This window comes from Neofelis nebulosa, chromosome 5 (genome assembly GCF_028018385.1).
Source record: "Neofelis nebulosa isolate mNeoNeb1 chromosome 5, mNeoNeb1.pri, whole genome shotgun sequence".
Lineage (NCBI taxonomy): Eukaryota > Metazoa > Chordata > Mammalia > Carnivora > Felidae > Neofelis > Neofelis nebulosa.
The window spans coordinates 86,831,853-86,840,382 of NC_080786.1; positions in this window are offsets into that span (position 1 = coordinate 86,831,853).

An 8,530-nucleotide genomic window follows, 5' to 3' on the forward strand; every position below is an offset into this window, starting at 1 on the left:
GTTTCTGTCAAGGGGCGCCTGGGTGGCTCAGTCGGTTAAGCGTCCAACTTCGGCTCAGGTCACGATCTCGTGGTCCGCGAGTTCGAGCCCCGCGTCGGGCTCTGGGCTGATGGCTCAGAGCCTGGAGCCTGCCTCCGATTCTGTGTCTCCCTCTCTGTCTGCCCCTCCCCTGTTCATGCTCTGTCTCTCTCTGTCTCAATAAAATAAATAAAAAACATTAAAAAAAAAAAAGTTTCTGTCAAGATATCGACGGCCTTTATGTATATTATAATTAGTGACATTTAGTTGTAAATTATTAATACTGTTATATTAGGGCTTATTTTTATCTTATTTTGTATATTCTATTTAGCATACATTTTATTTATTTTTATTCTTTTATTTAAAAAATTTTTTAATGTTTTTATTTATTTTTGAAGGAGAGAGAGAGCATGAGTGGGGGAAGAGCAGAGAGAGAGGGAGACACAGAACTTGAAGCAGGCTCCAGGCTCTAAGCTGTCAGCAAAGAGCCTGATGCGGGGCTTGAACTCACAAACTGTGAGATCATGACCTGAGCTGAAGTCGAATGCTTAACTGACTGAGCCACCCAGGCGCCCCTTAGCATACATTTTATTGTTGTTTTTTCCTTTCCTGTCTTCAATTAATAGTCCATTTTTCTTCTGATTTTAAAGTCTTTTTTAATATATATAACCATGTAAAATACACGTCTGTGAATGACTGAATAAATAAATAGGAGGAAAGGGACAAATTCTTCCTTACAGAAGAATTTCAAGTAATAGATGTAGAAGGAATGACTGAAATAGAACATCACCATTAATATACTACAGTAATAATTCCTGCAGGTAAGATCCACAAGTAAATGCTAACATTAGTGAGACAAACTCTAAAGAAGCAGGATATTTGCATAGACTCAAAGTACTTCCTCCAAAATATTGTTAGTTACCGCATTGGTTTTAACATACATCCACAAATTCTTTGATACTCTTCCCTCTGGGGTAAGGAGTTTAACTCCTCTCCCCTTGAGGTTGGGCTGGACTCTCTGACTTCTCACGAAGAGCATACGGAGAGGGAAAAATAATAATGTTACAGTGGAAAAGTCAGGCAGATACCACCCTAACCAAAAGAACAAGATGAATGTTACCAGTAGTAAATCATGCCGGTATCAGTGATATCGTAACTAGATGATACTTATATGATGTGATGAGCAGGGCACTTCACCTCTGTGATATTCTCCACTCAAATCCAGAACTGCAGTCTAATCAGAGAAGATACCAGACAAACCCCAATTGAGAGTCTGTGAAATACCCGACCAGTATTCTTCAAAAGCCAAGGCCATGAAAAACAAGGAAAAACTGTGATGTAATCACAGGCTGTAGGAATCCAAAGAGTCATGATGACTCAGTACATCACAATATCCTGATGGGATCCTGGAACAGAAAGTGGATGAAATCTGAACGAAGTCTGCAGTTTAGTTAATAGCTTTACACCAATGTTAATTTCTCAGTCTTGGTAAATAATGCCATGGTCCCAGAAGATGTTAGCGTGAAGGGACACTGTGCTGTCTTTACAATTCTTTTGCCAATGCGAAGTTATTTCTAAATAAAAGTTTAAAAATACAGCTATATGTGAAAAGTTTAAAGCAATCACAGAGATGAATGAAATAACAAAGCAATAAGAGATTATCCGACATGAACAGATTTAAAAAAATGTTTTGAAATGAAAATATAATTCTTGTAATAAAATATCAATTAGGCACAAAGAAAGAATGGCAGAACTGGGAGTAAATAAACTAGCAAAGAGCAACGGAGACAAATAGAGGGGAAACATAAAGGAAGCACTGTGTAAGAGAGACAGGAAGTGAGAGTGCAAAGCTCTAATCAATTCTATGTACAGAATCAGAAACTCAAAAATGGAGGATAACAAGAATGAAGGGGAAAAAAGTATCTAAAAAGATAATGGGCATGAAACACGTAGAACTAGTGGAAAAGATTCTATCAGAAGTCTAGGAAGGAAAACAGGGTATACTTAGCAGGGTAAATAAAAATAAGTCCATACCTACACACAGCTCAGTAAAACTGAAAACAAAGCCAAGGATAAAATAGTAAAGACAGCCAGAGAGAAAGAACAGGTCATTTGCAAAAAACAACTTCCCAACAGCAACCAGTCAGAAGACAGTGAATGCAATCTTGCAAATATGGGTAGAAAATAGCTGCCAACCTAGAATTACAAACTCTGCGAAACTATCTTCCAAGTTTTAGGGCAGTAAAAATTGAGAATTTACCATCAAGAAACCTGCACTATAAGGGGGAAAAATGATCTCAGAAGAGCAATCTAAGATCTAAAGGGGGAAATGCTGAGTAAATGCATGGAAATAAGGTATATAACCCAAAACTTGTCTTTAAAAATAATAATAGTAATTTTTATGCATATTGCAGAATTGTGTGCCTCAGAGATTGTCCTGGTTCACAAAGCCACCAGCAACATATGAAAGTTCTCATGTCCTCCTCGACAACCTCTTATCAGACTTTATAATTTTTATTAACCAAATAGGTAAAAATGGTACCCCAGTGAGTTTTTCATTTTAGGTTTATTTATTTATTTTGAGAGGGAGAGAGATCGAGATCGTGAGCAGGAGAGGGGCAGAGAGAGAGGGAGAGAGAGAGAATTCTAAGGAGCCCAACTCAGGGTTTGAATTCAGAAACCATGAGATCATGACCTGAGCCAAAGCCAAGAATCAGACACTTAATGGACCAGGCCACCCGGCCACCTCACCTCAGTGAGTTTTAATTTATGTTTCTCTTAGTATGACTCTATTGATATGTTCATTATTCCTAGATTTGGGTTTTGTTTTGTTTTACGATTTTTTTTTTTTAACGGGGGGGGGGGGGCGCAGAAGGAAAGAATCTTAAGCAGGCTCCATGCTCAGCACGAAGCCCCACGGAGGCTTACAATGGTGAGATCATGACCTGAGCCAAAATCAAGAGTTGGATATTCAACCGGCTGAGCCACCCAGCCCCTGAATATTAATTTTAAATCAGACATCTTACTGAATCATTTTGCTGTTTGTAATAGTTCCTTTTTAATTAATAGATTTTTTTCAGAGCAGTTTTAGGTTCACAGCAAAATTGGATGCAAAGTATAAAGTTCCCAGATAACCCCTGCTCTGCCCCTCCCTCACCATCAATTTCCTACATCAGAATGGTACATGTATTATCATTGATGAACCAACATTGGTATATTATCAACCAAGGTGCATAGTTTGCATTAGGGTTCATCTGTGTGTTGTATATTCTATGGGTTTCGACAGATGTGTAATGACATATATCTATCTTATAATATCATACAGAACATTTCCCTGTACTACAACTATTCATCCCTCCCTTCCCGTGAACCCCTGAGAACCACTGATCTTTTTTCCCTCAACAGATCCAATTTTATGATAGAGAAAGATAGGATTCAGTAAGCAGAAAGGGAGAGGCTAAGGCTTGAAGGCTCCTGGGTGGGGAAATATACATATTTTAAAACATTTCTTCTGGGAAAGTCTGGGCTTGAGCAAACTCCCTCAGGCATAAAATTCCTCTTAAGAATGTAGCAGACACCGCCTACTCCCCTACAGGTTTCCCTCAGGAATTGGACAAACAAAAGACCTGACTAAAAATAAGTCGACCATAAAATATATGACCCACAAGGAACAGTATGGCCATAGACCACCCCTCATACAATAGAAACAAGCCAATCAAGAAGGAATGACTAGGCATTTAGAGTTACCTAGCCAATTAAGGGTGGAACCTGAGAAGAAACAAGGGAGAACAGAAGGGAGGAGGGGGTGCCGACCAGAATCCTATAGAACAAAGTCCCTTGCCTTTAGTTGCGGCCATTCACTTTCGAAGGTCCCTTCTCTCTAAAGAGAGTTTTCATACTATTCTTCCTTTCTGATCTTATACTCTAATAAACCGTTGCCTGCTGCTCATTTTATTTTGTGTCTATCTCTTCATTCTTCCGAGCAATGAGACAATGAATCCTGGGTATTGAGGTAAAAAAAATCCTGCAACAATTTCATCTATAGATGAAAAACCTGGGGTCCCTTTGGCTGGAGAGCCACAGACAGATGGCCCAAAGGAACCCTCCCATCTCCAGCGCCCGCCCCCCCCCCCCCCATGAATATGGAGGCTTGTTTAGCTTTAGGTCAGACCAGACGGGCTCTTTGCCTGAGAACTTGCTCCTTACCCAGGTGTATGGGGCCTGGAGCCCCACCCAGCCTTCTGGTGAGCCACTCCAACCTCGTAGGGTCACCAGTCAATTCTGTTAATGATCTGAGATCTTTGTTTCTCAACTTCTTTTACAATGCTGGGGATTCAAGGCCAGCATCCCTCATGAGAGAGAGAGGGAACAAGAAGCAAGAAACAGAGGTCAGGGTCACCTGGGCATATGGTGTCACCATATGTCACCAAAGACATCCTTTGAATGTCTTGGGGAATAGCTTCCTAGGCCCAGCAAGGAAACGTGTGCTCATGGAGAATGGGGGACTTCTGACTCTGGAGATCAAATCCTGAGATCATCAGTCTGCCGTTTCTCTGGGCTCTGTTCTTAACCCTGACGCTGTCTTTCTGGCTCTCTCTTCCCAGCTTAGATGGGTCCTTGGCCCTGAGTCTCTAGGGGCAAGTCCTGGCTTCCTAGTGGGGGTATTGCATAGGCTCAAACCACCGGTGACAAGGACACAGCCCAGGCTTCCTAAAAGCTTCAGTGGGAGACTCCCTGGAATAGGTCAGGGTTTAGCTGAGATAAAGCCAAAATGAAACAGCCCAGGGCAGGGCGCACTGCAAACTTCAGGTAGAACTATATGTAACTGCTGAATATGGGTTGGTTGTGACCTACAAAAAAAAAAAACCTGCTGTGGTTCAAACACAAAAGCTGCCTTGAGAACAAAATAGTCATAGAATCGAATCTGTGGTGCCACCCAGTGGTAAGAGCAAGTAAACAGAACTTGTTTCCTTAATGATGGTTAACAACAGAAAAACATTCCAGGAGCTCTCACTACACGCTGGGATTAGGAGCTTTACACAGTGATTATTTAATGCTATTACGGTTTGTGGTAATAATTACTTATTCTGATGTGTCCCAAACAGCTCTTCTGAGGTAGGTGATAGGTATTATTCCCATTTTAGAGATGAGAAAAATGAGGCCCAGGGGGTTTAATGCAAGATCACATAGCTGAGGGAGGCCAGCCCCGGTTTGAGCTGAGTCTTGACTCAGAGTGGCACTCTGTGTTCAGCGGTTTCCCTTCCCATTTTAGAGAGAAGATTAGGCTCCCAAACTGGAGATCCCAATCCTCAGAGATCCCAGCCAAGCCTGTTCCAGGTACACACTGCAGAATGTCTGAGCACTTTGTGTCATACAGGAACAGAAGATGTTAGTGGAACCAAGACAGGCCGTTCATTAATAGTTTTTTTAAACTGTATTAAAAGTAGTTCATTCAAAAAGAAAACTGGATGCAAAAAAGAACATCAAGTAATTAATAGTCAGCTTAGCAAAGTTTACTCTGGAAAATTCTCTGTCCAAACATTAATCAATATTTACGTAATTTGGATTAAATGTGTTGATTCAAATTTTCCTTGAGGTAAAAATGTCCTCTGCATCAAGCGGTATATCCAAATGGCAAAGTCCAACATTCCCTATCCTAAGATGCCATGGCTGCTTCCTCCCATCCTGTGAGACACGGGGACCAAGAGAATAAGCTGCTTTGTTGGGCGGCTGAGGACATGGCAGAGCAGGCAGGATACTCCCCATCACTGAAGGCCTCCAGGCTGGGTGCAAGAGTCAGGAGGGCACTGCGATGGCCAGAGAAGGAATTGGCCTGCTCAAGGTCACACTTCGCTGGTGGCAAAGCCAGCTCATTCCTGAGCACCGACCCCCCATCCCAGCTCTTCCGGCCTCTTGACAACATAGGAAACACTGTTGCACAGCTAACCTGTCACTTGTGAGTCAGGGAAACCACAGGAGGACCTGAGCCAAGACCTCGGCTCTTCCTGAGGCTGCACAACCTGAGAACTTGGTCCCCACCCCCTGTGGGCTAAGAACAGAAGAAGTGAAGAGGGTTTCAGCACAGCCTCTGCACCTGTCTTCTGGTTTCCCACAGGATCTAGTACTGATTCCAAGTGGTGATATAGTGGAGGAGGAAGATGAAAGAGAGGTTGGGACAAAGGAAAAGGCAGGGGCCTGGAGGACTGGAAGATGTGAGGCTGAGCCCCGACCCAGAGATGAGAAGGCCTCAGGGTTACTCGATTGTGTCATCAGACTCTCGTACCAGACTGCCCTTCTCATGTAAGCTTTGGGTTTCTATCTGAACTTTTTAAACTGTACATGTATATTACTTCAATTAAAAAATGTAAATTAAAGCAGGAAAAACTTCAATCAGACACAAAGAAACGGAAGGACGATGAAGTGTTACCTTGGCAAGTAGAGAGGCAAAGATCCCAGGGGCAGGGTGCCTGAAGACCAGGCAGACAGAACCTTCCAGCTGGGCCACAGTGGGGGAAATGAGCCTTTGTCTCTTCTTGCCCTGGCAGTGTTCCCATGGACTCACCACTGTTTTACACTGGTTCTTAGCCTTTGTAGGGTCATGGGCCCTTTTGAAATTAGAAACCTTTCTGCACCCCAGGAAAAATAATATACATATATGCCTACACACAAAACTATCCATATAATTAACTGGGTCTACAGACCCTAGGTTAAGAACCACTGTTCCACATGCTGATGGCCAACCAGACTGTTTTTCCAATCTAGAACTTTTTTTCTGAGCTTCAAAAATACACATTGGACCTTCTGGAAATCTCCCTATTACCAGCTAACCAAAACCAAGCTTAAAATCGTCCCCCTCAGGGTACCTGAGTGGCTCAATTGGTTGAGCATCTGATTTTGGCTCAGGTCATGAACTCACAGTTCTGGAGTTCGAGACCCACATCAGCTCACTACTGTTATCCCAGAGCCTGCTTCGGATCCTCTGTCCCCCCCTCTCTGCCCCTCCCCTGCTCTTGTGCACACATTCTCTCTCTCTCTCTCTCTCTCAAAATATAAATAAACATTAAAAAAACACTTCCCCCTAGGGGCACCTGGGTGGCTCAGTAGGTTAAGCATCCGACCTCGGCTCAGGTCATGATCTCACTGTTCGTGGGTTCAAGCCCTGCATTGGGCTCTGTGCTGACAGCTCAGAGCCTGCAGCCTGTTTCAGATTCTGTGTCTCCCTCTCTCTCTGCCCCTCCCCCACTCGCGCTCTGTCTCCGTCTCAAAACTAAATAAACATTAAAAAATGTTTAAAAAAAAAAACAACACTTCCCCCTAAATCTTCTCCATCTCCACCTATTTATTCCCTATCTAGGGACTGGAACTTTCATTTACCAGTAGCCTAAGTCTCCAAGACTTGCCATCATCCTGGACAGTGGTCCTCAATGTTGGCTGGAAAACTGGATATCCATATGGGGGGTGGGGGGGAATGAAACCTGATCCCTACTTCCCATCATATGTAAAAATTAATTTGAATGTATCATAGACCTAAGCAAAAAGCTAAAATTATTCAGTTCTAGGAGAAAATCTTTGTGACCTCACATTAAGGTAGGCAAAGATTTCTTAGAGTAAAAAGAGTGAACCACCAAGGAAAATTTTTGATAAATTGGACACAGTCATAATTAGAAACTCTGCTTTTTACCTTTAAGAAAATGCAGAGATAACTGTAATGGACTTTCACGCATTGCTGGTGGGAATGTTAAAATAGTATAACCACTCTGAAAAACAGTTCGACAGCACGGAGAGCAAGATGGAGTTACTCATGTCAAGCAGGAGTCTGTGTCAAGCAATGACATGAGCAGTTAAGGGTAGTGTAGCTATGAGAGATCACGGAGACCAGCATCAGCTGACACCCCAGGACTGATAACCAGCAGAAGCACAGGAGGTCTGCAGGGGCCCAACACTGATTAAATCCCTTTTAAAAGGGGAGGATTTTGCAGCAAACTGTCAGACTCTTCAGACAAGACCACTTCAAAACGGCAGCTGCTCCCGAAGCCGAAGCCCAATTGATCTCCAAACAGGACTGAGATCCTTCACTGATCGAATATAATAGGCAGTAAATGCCAAGGGCTGACTCAGACCAGACTGATATCTTATCTCAACTGTGGGCCCACAGACTTTGAGTTTAGTTCATTAACTTCCTACATCCTTCTGTTATCTTGTTTGTTGTGTGGCTTATGTTCTGGTCTGTGTGTTATATAGGAAGCCAAGTTAACCACATGGTGAAATGTCCTTGAGTTTGGAATTCTGAACCTGCTTTATAATTACGTTAACCTTGTTTAGGATTGAATCAAGCTGTTAGATATAACTTGTATGTGTACCTTCATAGTGTGCTCATGACAGCTTCCTCGAAAGTTAAAAATGTCATACAACCAAGCCATCCCATTCACTTCTAGGTATTTCGTTCAAGAGAAATGGAAACATAGGTCCACCAAAAGACTTTTACAGGAATATTCAAGGCACTTTTATTCAC